This window comes from Bufo gargarizans, chromosome 6, assembly GCF_014858855.1.
Source record: "Bufo gargarizans isolate SCDJY-AF-19 chromosome 6, ASM1485885v1, whole genome shotgun sequence".
NCBI classification, from domain to species: Eukaryota; Metazoa; Chordata; class Amphibia; order Anura; family Bufonidae; genus Bufo; species Bufo gargarizans.
Window position 1 is genome coordinate 75,430,049 of NC_058085.1, and position 13,687 is coordinate 75,443,735.

The following is a 13,687-nucleotide window of genomic DNA, read 5'->3' on the forward strand; positions in this document are numbered from 1 at the left end:
GTCTCATAGTTGTTTGTTCTGTCTCTTTACTACATGTAATCAGTGACAGCAGTCTCATAGTTGTCTGTCCTGTCTCTTTACTACATGTAATCAGTGACAGCAGTCTCATAGTTGTTTGTTCTGTCTCTTTACTACATGTAATCAGTCACAGCATTCTCCTAGTTGTCTGTTCTGTCTCTTTACTACATGTAACCAGTCAGTCACAGCAGTCTCATAGTTGTCTGCTCTGTCTCTTTACTACATGTAGTCAGTCACAGCAGTCTCCTAGTTCTGTCTCTTTACTACATGTAGTCAGTCACACTAGTCTCATAGCTGTCTGTTCTGTCTCTTTACTACATGTAACCAGTCAGTCACAGCAGTCTCATAGTTGTCTGCTCTGTCTCTTTACTACATGTAGTCAGTCACAGCAGTCTCATAGTTGTCTGTTCTGTCTCTTTACTACATGTAATCAGTCACAGCAGTCTCATAGTTGTCTGTTCTGTCTCTTTACTACATGTAGTCAGTCACAGCAGTCTCATAGTTGTCTGTTCTGTCTCTTTACTACATGTAATCAGTCACAGCAGTCTCATAGTTGTCTGTCCTGTCTCTTTACTACATGTAGTCAGTCACAGCAGTCTCATACACAGGGAGGTCTGCGGATAGACACTGCTCTGCCCTATGTGCTCTGTGTCTCTTTACTACATGCAGTCAGTCACAGCAGTCTCATAGTTGTCTGTTCTGTCTCTTTACTACATGTAGTCAGTCACAGCAGTCTCATAGTTGTCTGCTCTGTCTCTTTACTACATGTAGTCAGTCACAGCAGTCTCATAGCTGTCTGTTCTGTCTCTTTACTACATGTAGTCAGTCACAGCAGTCTCATACACAGGGAGGTCTGCGGATAGACACTGCTCTGCCCTATGTGCTCTGTGTCTCTTTACTACATGTAGTCAGTCACAGCAGTCTCATAGCTGTCTGTTCTGTCTCTTTACTACATGTAGTCAGTCACAGCAGTCTCATACACAGGGAGGTCTGCGGATAGACACTGCTCTGCCCTATGTGCTCTGTGTCTCCTGCCCTGACTGAGCTCATTAGTCTTCCAGCTGATGTCTCTGCCTCTCATTTACCACACGGCCCCTGACACTATTCTAGAACACCAGGTCCTGAGCCCCACACAACACTCTCACACCCCATGTCTATGGCATCTTGATGCCGGCTTTTTACATGTAATCTCTCATTTTCCCTGCTCACAAAATGGAGCCCCCAGCACTGACACATGATTACAGCCACCTGCCCACACCCAGGCTTCTTATCAGGTCAGCTCCTCCCTGCGGGTGTCACCCAATTGTGAGGGACCAGTCAGGAAGGTAGATGAATCTCAGGACACCCCCTGACCAGGCTGTATGTCCACTCATCATATTAACCCATGGAGAGACGCTCCAGGCATCACTACAGGAACATGATGGCGCTTCATACACTGCAGGTTTTATTGCAAAACTGTTTTATTCATCTGAATGGGGATGTTTTGGCAGAAAGCACATGGATTTCTGCAAGATCCAGTCAAATGAATGGAACTAATATTCAGTTACAGAAGTTTCTGCAACAAAATCTGCAGTGTTTTATTTATTTGTTTCCCCTCTGCACTGCCGGAGGATTCGCCTGATTTATGACGAGGCGTGCACATCATTACAATATAGGCCCACCTCCGGCAGTCCTGGAGTAAAAACTACTGTAGCCCCTGACTGGAGTAGTATTTGCACCTATTTAGGCTACATTCACACGACTGTAAGAATGAGTCCACCTCCGTTCCACAATTTTACGGAACGGTTGCAGACCCATTCAATATAATTAGGCCACAAACGATGCGCACAGCACACGGTGTGCTGTCTGCATCCGTAGCTCCATTGTGCAGGCCTGTAAAAAAAAATAGATGTCCTATTTTAGAATAGGTCTTTTTTATGATAGCGGTGGCATGTGCGGTCCGCAAATTTTCGAACACACATGTGCTGGTATCCGTGTTTTGCAGATCGAATATTTGCAGATCTGGAAAACACCACGGTCGTCTGAATGTAGCCTTAAGGCTAGGGCTACAGGGTGATATGTGTCGCACGACAGCAGGTTGTGTGACAAAAAGGTGTGCAGCTACACAGCAACATGTGTTGTACGACTTCTTGTTGTCGAAAAGCCGCACAACATTTTTGGCGAATGTTGCAGTCACAGCATGTGGCATGTCACAGTGCGACACCATTGACTATCATTACGAAAAAATGTTGCGCAACTTTTTATCCCTATACCTGGAAATAGAAAATTTGCCGGACCCCACCACGCTTGTCACATCCAAGTGGTGAGCATGATGCAAAAAGGCAAGTGCAACAAAATATTGTCGCACAGGCACTTAAGTTGCAAAAAGGGTCTTGCAATTATTTTGACTCCAAAAACTGGTGTAAAATGTCATAAATAGCTTACAACTGGTGTTTTATTAATTGCATTTTTCCCGTTTAGAGAAGGTGTTGTCAAAATGTGTGGAAAAACACCAAAAGGAACAGCATATTATACACAGGCCTCCAACTAGCATCTGGACCTAGAAAAAAAAAATGTCCTGAAATAGCCTACATATAAGGCCTCATGCACATGGCCGTTGCCCGGCAGTGGCCGCATTGCAGGCCACAAACAGCTGGTCCGCAATATGCAGGCACCGGCCGTGTGCTTCCCGCATCACGGATGCGGACCATCCACTTGAATAGGTCCGCAATCCGGAGCTGAGGTGCAGAACGGAGGCACGGAACCCCACGGAAGCGCTTCCGTGGTGTTTTTGTCCGTGCCTCCGCACCGCAAAAAAAATAGAGCATGTTCTATTTTTTTTGCTGTGCGGACAGATCACTGACCCATTCAAGTTGAATGGGCCTCGATCCATCCCGGCTGCCGCACGGAAGTAGCCCCTGCATTGGGGACAGCAAATTGCGGTCCCCAATGCACGGAACGGCCGTACAACTGCCTGTGCATAAGGCCTAATGGTGAATTTTTAAAGCAAAAGAACAGTACCTCCAGGTGTTTCATGGAAGTCTTTGGAGACTATTACCCTTTGAGGACATCAGTCATACATATACAGCGGATGTCCACACTATAAGGGCTCATACACATGGACGTTAAGGGCTTTGTGCCTATATTGCAGACCACAAACAGCCAGTTCACAAGATACGGGCACTACCCATGTGCGCTCCGTGCCACTGATTTATTGACTTGAATGGGTCCGTGATCCGCAAGATATGGCGAAAGATAGGGTATGTCCTGTTTTTTGTGGGACGGAGGCACGGGTCAGAAGCCGACGGAAGCGCTTCCATGGACTTTAGGGTCCATGCTTCCACACTGCAAAAAATAGAACATGTCCTAGCTTTTGCAGTATTTTGCAGATTGGTGGGTCCGCACCGCAATATGGATTCACAAGACTGGTGCACACTTACTGCGGACCACTATTTGCGGTCCACAACACAGGCACGGCAGTCATAGTGTCACGTGAATGAGCCCTTAGGATCGGAGCAAGCACCATAGCCGCTAGGTTTATGCTGTTTCATAGACTAGACTAATGTCTGCAATCGGTGATAATACCGATCACAGACATTTAACCCCCTCTGAAAACCTAAGAGTGCTGCACTCCTGGGTATCGAACAGCTCTCCCATGATGTGATCAGGGAGCCTTGGTCCCTTTGAGTGATCCGAGGCAGCCATAGCTATGTGCAGGCTACGTACAAGCAAATTTCACATAGACTATAATGCTAATACATTGGAGTCTGTGCGAGAAGCAACCTTATCATCGCTTGATAAAGTTCCCTAGAGTAACTTTTAAAAAGTGTTAAAAAAAAGCAAAAAATGTTTTTTATAAATATAACATTTTATAAAAATTAAATTCACCCCATTTCCCAATAAAAAATAAATAAAAAAATAAACATCATAGGCATCACCACATCCCAAAATAGCCAAATTGTCGATTCGCTGTCTCTTCATTACTTCTCCTCCCCTTCCCCCCTAATAAATTGAATAAAAAATGATTAAGCACACTCCAAAATGAAAGCAACAGGTTGTCCTGCAAAAATGAGCACTAACACAGCTCCTTAGACATAAATATGAAAAGGTTATGGGGGTCAGAATATGGAGATGAAAAGAAAAAACTTTTTTTATTTTTTTAAACTATTAAAACAGAAGAAAACTATACATGTGTGGTATTGCTGTAATTGTACTGACCCAGAGAATGAAGATACCAGGTCAGTTTTACCATAAAGGGAATATAGTAAAAGCAAAACCCATAAAACTATATCAGAATTCAGTTTTTTTCCCAATACCTTCCCATTGGGAATTTGTTGCCAGCTTCCCATTACTTTATATGCACTATTAAATGGTGCCCTTAACCCCTTGAGGACACAGTCATTTTTCACCTTAAGGACCAGACCATTTTTTGCAAATCTGACACGTGTCACTTAATGTGGTAATAACTTTAACCTCTTAAGGACCCATGATGTACATGTACGTCATACCTGGACGGGACTTAAAGAACAGTGATGTACATGTACTGTACGTCACAAGGTCCGTAGCACGCTGGGGCACGATCGCGGGGGAATCGCGTCATCATGGCTGCTCTTACCAGCAGGCAGCCATGCTGGGTAAGGGCAGCATGGTGCTGCAGCTCCAAGCGCTGCGATTGGCCGGTCAATGACCGGCACATCGCAGCGCCGGAAGCTGTAAGAAGCATCGGGGCGGGGGAAGGTGGCCGATGCTGAACTAATTAGCACTGGTCACCTCCGACGTAAGGCAGGGGACACCAGTGTTTGGGGTCCCGTGCCAGCGTTGCGATTGGTTGGAACAACGAGTATACTCAGCTGAAGAGGCATACGCCATGCTTGCCTCCGATTCTGAGTCTGCCAGTGAGGGAGAAGAGGATGCCACTTTCCTCTACTCCTCTACCCCCTCATCATTATCATCATCCGCTGATGAGGGACCCTCTAGAAGGTGCCCCAGGGTAGCAGTGGAGGCAGCCCCCCAGATTGAACACTTATGGAAGCCGATTATCAGCCACAAATTCTGGATTTTAAGGGCAGGTCCAGAATGCAGATAGTGCGGGCTGCACTAAACTAGATTTTTTCAAAGACTTCTTCTCTGAAGATTTTGTAAATTTAATGGTGGCCCAAAACAATTTATATGCCCAACAATTTATTGATCAGAACCCTACTTTTCCTATACGCTAGACCCCTAGGTTGGACCCCAGTAAATGCAGCAGAGATGATGAAGTTTTGGGGACTCGTGCTGCATATTGGTGTTGTAAAATAGAAAAAACGTTAGACAATATTGGAGTTCAGACATTTTCTACCAGACTCCAATTTATAGTACAAATTATAGTAAGACCATGACCAGGAGGCGATTTGAGTCAATTAGGAAATTCCTACGCTACAGCGAGAATGCACAGTGCCCACCCCAAAATGACGCAACATTTGACCGTCTGTTCAAACGGGCAAGGTATGGCATAAAAACATTCAAACTTTGTGAGAGTACCTCCAGGTACACCCACAAGTTCCAAATTTCGAAGGCAAAGATTCCCAGATAGGACCCCCAGAATGACCCCCCCCCCATCCTAGGAGTTAGTGGGAAGATTGTGTGGGACTTACTGTACCCACTGCTGGATAAGGGTTACCACCTCTATGTGGATAACTATTATACCAGCATACCCCTATTCAGGTCTCTAACTGCCAAAGGTACTGTGGCTTGCGGCACGGTACGCAAATATCCGAGAGGCCTGGTAGATCCCTGGTAGGGCAACCACTGAGAAAGGGTGAAAGTAGGGCTCTCCTCCATGAGAACATGCTGGTGGTTAAGTACAAGGACAAGAGGGACGTCCTTGTACTGACCATCATTCACACTAATGCCAGCTCCCCTGCTCCTGTATGAGGTACCACAACCACTACCCCCAAACCAGTTTGTATCCTGGACTACAACAGGCACATGGGAGGGATGGATCTTTCAGATCAACTTCTGAAGCCTTACCATGCCACACCATAAACAAAAGTGTGGTACAAAAAGCTCGCCGTACACATTGTGCAGATGGCAATTTTTTAAATGTGACATGGCACCTAAAATCCATGTCTGCCAAATCAAGCCTGTCAGCAAAATCCATATTTTCCTGTTTGCCTGCTTTTGTACACTGATTGTACGTACGATGGAATAAAGATGATGCAGCGTTTTAGCATACTACGTGCTGGACGTTTCTTCTGTTTGGTCTATACTGAGCCAGCCTTGGCTTGTCCGCGCAGTGTGGATTATTGTTGAGCTGAACTTTTACTCTATTGTTCACCTAAAATCCATGTCTGCAAATTCAGACCTTTCAGCAAAATCCATATTTTGCTGTTTGCCTGCTGTGCGCCCATACAGCAGGCTACAAGCACATATGGGGTGTTTTCTTAATGGGAAGAAAATGGGAAACACATACTGGGGTAAATTTTCTCCTTTAACCCCTTGTAAAATAAAAATTGAGGTCTGCTAGTAATTTTTTTTCTCTCACAAATATGTGCTTTGAAATACTTTAACAAGTGTTTCTGCCTTTTGTGAAACACTTGTTTGCTGAAAAGTACCCTTTCACCACTTAAACTGTTCGTACGGCGGTGCTCTTTCCAAAATGGGGTCACTTTTTGAGGTTTTTGATTTCTGGAGACCTCAGGAATGTTTTAATGCGAAATGACACCTAAAATCCATATCTGCCAATTCAAGCCTGCAAAAACCATATTTTGCACTTTGCCTCTAGAGCCCTGCTGTGCGCCAATACAGCAGGCTACAAGCACATATGGGGTGTTTCCTGAATGGGGAGAAAATGGGGAACACATTTTCTGGGGACCTTAAGAATCTTTTATTGCGGCATGGCACCTAAAATCCATGTCTGCCAATTCAGGCCTGTTAGCAAAATCCATATTTTGCTGTTTGCCTGCTCTGCTCCTATACAGCAGGCTACAAGCACATATGGGGTATTTTCTGAATGGGGAAAAAATGGAAAACACATACTGGGATACATTTTCTCCTTCAACCCCTTGTGAAAAAAAAATTGAGGTATGCTAGTAAAAAAAAATTTTTTCACTAATATATGCTTTGAAATCCTTTAACAAGTGTTTCTGCCTTCTGTGAGACACCTGTTTTCTGAAAAGTACCCTTTCCACCACTTAAAATGTTCATACGGGGGTGCTATTTCCAAAATGGGGTCACGTCTTGGGGTTTTAATTTTCTGGGGACCTCAGACATTTTTTAAATGCAACATGGCACCTAAAATCCACGTCTGCCAATTCAGGCCTAATAGCAAAATCCATATTTTCCTGTTTGCCTGCTCTGCGCCCATACAGCACATATGGGGTGTTTCCTGAATAGTGAGATAATTGGGATCACATACTGGGGTGCATTTTCTCCCTTAACCCCTTGTGGAAAAAAATATTGGGGTCTTCTAGTAATTTTATTTTTTCACAAATATGTGCTTTTAAATCTTTTAACAAGTGTTTTTGCCTTCTGTGAGACACCTGTTTGCTAAAAAAGTACCCTTTCACCACTTAAAATTTTCATACGGGGGTTCTCTTTCCAAAATGGGGTCACTTTTTGGGGTCTTTATTTTCTGGGGACCTCAGAAATTTTTTGAATGTGACATGGCACCTAAAATCCATGTCTGCCAATTCAGGCCTGGTAGCAAAATCCATATTTTGCTGTTTGCCTGCTTTTGTACACTGATTGTACGTATGATGGAATAAAGATGATGCAGCGTTTTAGCATACTACGTGCTGGACGTTTCTTCTGTTTGGTCTATACTGAGGCAGCCTTGGCTTGTCCGCGCAGTGTGGATTATTGTTGAGCTGAACTTTTACTCTTTCTATTGTTCACCTAAAATCCATGTCTGCAAATTCAGACCTTTCAGCAAAATCCATATTTTGCTGTTTGACTGCTGTGCGCCCATACAGCAGGCTACAAGCACATATGGGGTGTTTTCTTAATGGGAAGAAAATGGGAAACACATACTGGGGTACATTTTCTCCTTTAACCCCTTGTAAAATAAAAATTGAGGTCTGCTAGTAATTTTTTTTCTCTCACAAATATGTGCTTTGAAATACTTTAACAAGTGTTTCTGCCTTCTGTGAGACACCTGTTTTCTGAAAAGTACCCTTTCCACCACTTAAAATGTTCATACGGGGGTGCTATTTTCAAAATGGGGTCACGTCTTGGAGTTTTAATTTTCTGGGGACCTCAGACATTTTTTAAATGCAACATGGCACCTAAAATCCATGTCTGCCAATTCAGGCCTAATAGCAAAATCCATATTTTCCTGTTTGCCTGCTCTGCGCCCATACAGCACATATGGGGTGTTTCCTGAATAGTGAGATAATTGGGATCACATACTGGGGTGCATTTTCTCCCTTAACCCCTTGTGGAAAAAAAATATTGGGGTCTTCTAATAATTTTATTTTTTCACAAATATGTGCTTTTAAATCTTTTAACAAGTGTTTCTGCCTTCTGTGAGACACCTGTTTGCTAAAAAAAAGTACCCTTTCACCACTTAAAATTTTCATACGGGGGTGCTCTTTCCAAAATGGGGTCACTTTTTGGGGTCTTTATTTTCTGGGGACCTCAGAAATTTTTTGAATGTAACATGGCACTTAAAATCCATGTCTGCCAATTCAGGCCTGGTAGCAAAATCCATATTTCAATCCATATCCAATACAGCAGGCTAAAAGCACATATAGGGTGTTTCCTGAATGGGGAGAAAATGGGAAACATATTTTCTGGGGTATTCAAGAATTTTTTTTATGTGGCATGGCACCTAAAATCCATGTCTGCCTACTTAGTCCTGTTAGCAAAATCCACATTTTGCTGTTTGCCTGCTCTGCGCCCATACAGCAGGCTACAAGCACATATAGGGTGTTTTCTGAATGGGGAACATATACTGGGGGTGCATTTTCCCCTTGTGAAATAAAAAATTGGGGTCTGCTAGTAATTTTTCATTTTCATAAATGTGTGCTTTAAAATCATTTTACAAGTGTTTCTGCCTTCTGTGAGACAGGCTATAGCTACTAGAGAGGGGTCGTTGATCCAGGGAGTTATTCTGATTGCCTGATTGGAGTCGGGAAGGAATTTTTTATTCCCCTAAAGCCTAGTTCACACGAACGTTTTTTTTGCGGGTGTACGGGCCGTTTTTTTGTGTTCCGTATACGGTCCGTATACGGAACCATTCATTTCAATGGTTCCGCAAAAAAAACGGAATGTGTTCCGTATGCCTTCCGTTTCCGTTTTTCCGTTTTTCCGTTCCGTTGAAAGATAGAGCTTGTCCTATATTTGGCCGTAAATCACGGGTCGTGGCTCCATTCAAGTCAATGGATCCGCAAAAAAAACGGAACACATACGGAAATGCATCCGTATGTCTTCCGTTTCCGTTCCGTTTTTTCTGAACCATCTATTGAAAATGTTATGGCCAGCCCAATTTTTCCTATGTAATTACTGTAAACTGTACATGGCATACGGAAAAACGGAACGGAACAACGAAACGGAAACGGAAACACAACGGAACTCAAAAACGGAACAACGGATCCGTGAAAAACGGACCGCAAAAAACTATAAAAGCCATACGTTCGTGTGAACTAGGCCTAAAGTGGGGAAAATTGGCTTCTATCTCACAGTTTTTTTTTTGCCTTCCTCTGGATCAACTTTCAGGATGACAGGCCGAACTGGATGGACAAATGTCTTTTTTGGCATATGTACTATGTTACTATATTAGCATTCCACACCAAAAACGAAAGTGTGGTACAATAATCTGGCTGTACACTTGGAACAGATTGCAATGTGCATGTGCTATTTCAATCTGCAGACAACAGAAGAACTTTCCTAAAAAAAAGGCCACAGAGGAACTTTTTGGGGTTTTTAATTTCTGGGAACCTCATGGATTTTAGGTGCCATGTTGCATAAAAAAATTCCTGTCTGCCAATTCAAGCATACAAGAACCATATTTTGCAGTTTTCCTCTACAGCCCTGCTATGCGCCAATACAGCAGGCTACAAGCACATATGGGAAGTGTCCTGAGTGGGGAGAAAATGGGGAACATATACTGGGGTGCATTTTCTCCTTTAACCCCCTGTGAAAAAAAATTGGGGTCTGCTAGTAATTTTTCATTTTCACAAATGTTTGCTTTAAAATAAAGTGTTTCTGCCTTCTGTGAGACACCTGTTTTCTGTCAAGTATCCTTTCCACCACTTAAAAACCTCAAGAAGTGACCCCATTTTATAAAGAGCACCCACGTATGAACATTTTAATTTCTGGGGACCTCAGGAATCTTTTAAATGCGACATGGCACCTAAAATCATTGTCTGCCAATTCTGGTCAGCATAATCAACATTTTGCTATTTGACTTTAGAGCCCTGCTGTGCGCCCCCAATACATTATTTTTTTAGCACGTATTGGGTGTTGCCGTATTCGGGGGGAAATGGCGAACAAAATATGGGATGCATTTTGTCCTGTTACCCCTTGTAAAAGTGAAAAATGTGGGTGTAAAGCAACTTTTTATGGAAAAAATTGAAAATTTTCCTTTTCACCGCCAAGTGTTTCCTAATTCTCTGAAATTGTTAATAATTGGGACGTTTATTAAATAATTTATTTACAGATGCCTATACAGGCGTTGAACCTATCTTGCCCCAGGTGAAAATTAATACTTCACTTTTATTGTTGCTTGAATTAAAATATTAGATGTGAATACCTTTATTTAATTTTAATTAATGAACCAAAGTCAATTTAAAATTACAGTCAAAACTCCACTGTATAATCAAGATTTGTTCTGTGAATCCAGAGGAAGAGAATGTGCACTATCTCTTACTCCTGTCACTTTATAGGCAAATTGCTGCCTTTGTGCAGCTTATAGTATCACCATCAACTACATTAGAACCGTGGGAGCAAGGAGCCGTCAACCCACTACAAACACAACACATTAACCTCCTCAGGACCGCCGTACGCAGGATTGCGTCCTGGCGGCGGCCCTGTTATTCCGGGTGGACGCCCCGGCGCGTCATCTCACGAGACGCAAGATTTCGGGCAAAGCCAGCCCGCGCATGCGCATCGTGGGCCGGCAAAAGTTACAGGAGTATTTCGTAACCAGCCTGCCAGCCAATGATCGTGGCTGGCAGGCTGGCGATTTTCAAAAAATCAAATCAGAAGGCAGTTAACACTTTATATTTGCAAATATAAGGTGTTAAATGGCTTCTCTGAGACCAACCGACCAAAAGGACCAGCAGAGGAGCAGGCATCACAGTGAGTAGCCACCAAACACTACACTTAGCCCCAGATCACCCCCCAGCACCCAAATTAACCCCTTGATCACCCCTTGATCGCCCCTGTCAATCACCTCGTGAAAGGGAAAAAAGTGATCAGTGTAAACTGTCCCTTTTTTTTCTCACTGGTATTGACTGATAGTTTTAGGATAGTTTAGGCCCCTTGGTTAGGTAGTTTAGCGATCGTTTAGCGCCCAGCCCACCGCACCGCAGTCACTGATTCGCTGATTAGCGTATCGCTAATCAGCATTTGTACTTTTATAGTATCTGTAAGTGATCAGAACTGATCACAGTCAGATCTATAATAGTATTAGTGTCACCTTAGCTCACCCTCCACCCAAAACTAAGTGTTTGCCCGATCAGGCCTGATCGGTTGCCCACACGTGCGTTCACCCACGCCCGCCCTGCCGCAGTGACAAAAAAAAAAAAATTTTTTTTATCACTGCACAATCACTTTACAAGTGCTGCGGCGATAAAAAAAAATCAGTTTTGATATTTTTTATCAATCGCAGCGGCCTCCGGTACTTCGCTAGCCTCACATTTGTAAGACAGGCTTGCTTTTTTTCTTGGGTAGTCTCAGGGAATACCCCCTAAATTTAGTTGACCAAATGGCAAACAAGGGATATTCTTCTGAAGAGGCCTACAGGCTTCTGACTCAGTCGGATGAGGAATGGGAACCCTCATCTGTTGAATCTAGCGGGTCAGAATATGAACCTGTAGAAAGCAGTGGCAGTCTGACCCAAAGTTCGGACGAGGAGGTTGAGGTCCCTGATAGCACCAGGCGTACCCGGCCCGTGTTGCTAGACCACAGGTTGCGCAGGATCCGCTTCAAGGGCAACAGAGTGGGGTTGGTGCTGTCAGATTACGTGGTGAGGCATACACCAGCAGCGCAGCCCATCCTGGACCTAGTACCAGCACTGCCGTACAACATGGTGAAGTGTCGAGCACCAGAAGGGCAGTTGAAGCTGGTACGGTGGCACGTGCAATAGTTACCCCGTCGCAGCCACTGCACACAGACAGGCCCGTAGACCCCCTAGAGTCCCTGACGTGCTGGCAAACCCTGATTGGCAGCCCCAACTTCAGCCGCACCATTAGTTCCCCCTTTCACCGCCCAGTCTGGAGTTCAGGTTGAGACAGCTCAGATCGGTTCGGCCCTGGAATTTTTTGAGCTGTTCTTGACTGCGGAGCTCTTGGACTTAGTTGTGGCAGAAACAAACCGATATGCCACTGAATTTATAGCCGCCAACCCGGGATGCTATTATGCCCAGTCTTTCCGGTGGAAACCCGTCCAAGTTTCCAAATTAAATTTTTTTATGGGCCTTCTCCTCAACATGGGTCTAACCAAAAAGCATGAATTGCGGTCATATTGGTCCACAAACCCAATTCATCACATGCCCATGTTCTCTGCTGCCATGTCCAGGACACGATTTGAGACCATCCTGCGTTTCCTGCACTTTAGTGACAACAGCACCTCTCGTCCCAGAGGCCACCCAGCTTTTGACCGGCTCCTCAAAATTCGGCCCCTTATAGACCACTTCAACCAGAATTTTGCAGATTTGTATACCCCTGAGCAAAACATCTGCGTAGACGAGTCCCTTATACATTTTACCGGGCGCCTTGGCTTCAAACAATACATCCCAAGCAACCGCACCCGGTATGGGGTCAAATTGTATAAGCTCTGTGAAAGGGCCACAGGCTATACCCACAAATTTCGGATCTATGAGGGTAAAGATCAGACCCTGGAGCCGGTCGGTTGCCCTGACTACCTGGGGAGCAGTGGGAAGACAGTCTGGGACTTGGTGTCACCCTTATTTGGCAAGGGGTACCATCTTTATGTGGACAATTTCTACACAAGTGTGCCCCTCTTCAGACATTTGTTCCTAGAACAGATTGGCTGCTGTGGCACCGCGCAACCTAGTCGCAGGGGCTTCCCCCAACGGCTCTTTACCACCCGTCTTGCAAGGGGGGAGAGGGCTGCCTTGTGTAATGAAGAACTGCTCGCGGTGAGATGGAGAGACAAGCGTGATGTTTACATGCTCTCCTCTATTCACGCAGACACGACAATCCAAATTGAACGAGCAACCAGTGTCATTGAAAAGTCCCTCTGTGTCCACGACTATAATTCGCTCATGGGAGGGGTGGACTTCAATGACCAGATGTTGGCTCCTTATCTCCTTTCCCGCAGGACCAGACGCTGGTATAAGAAGGTGTCTGTATATTTAATTCAATTGGCTGTATATAATAGTTTTGTTCTCTACAGTAAGGCTGGGAGAACAGGATCCTTCCTCAAATTTCAGGAAGAGATCATCGAGAACCTCCTGTATCCAGGAGGTTCCGTGGCCCCATCCACCAGTGTAGTGAGCCGTTTACACAAGCGACATTTCCCCAGT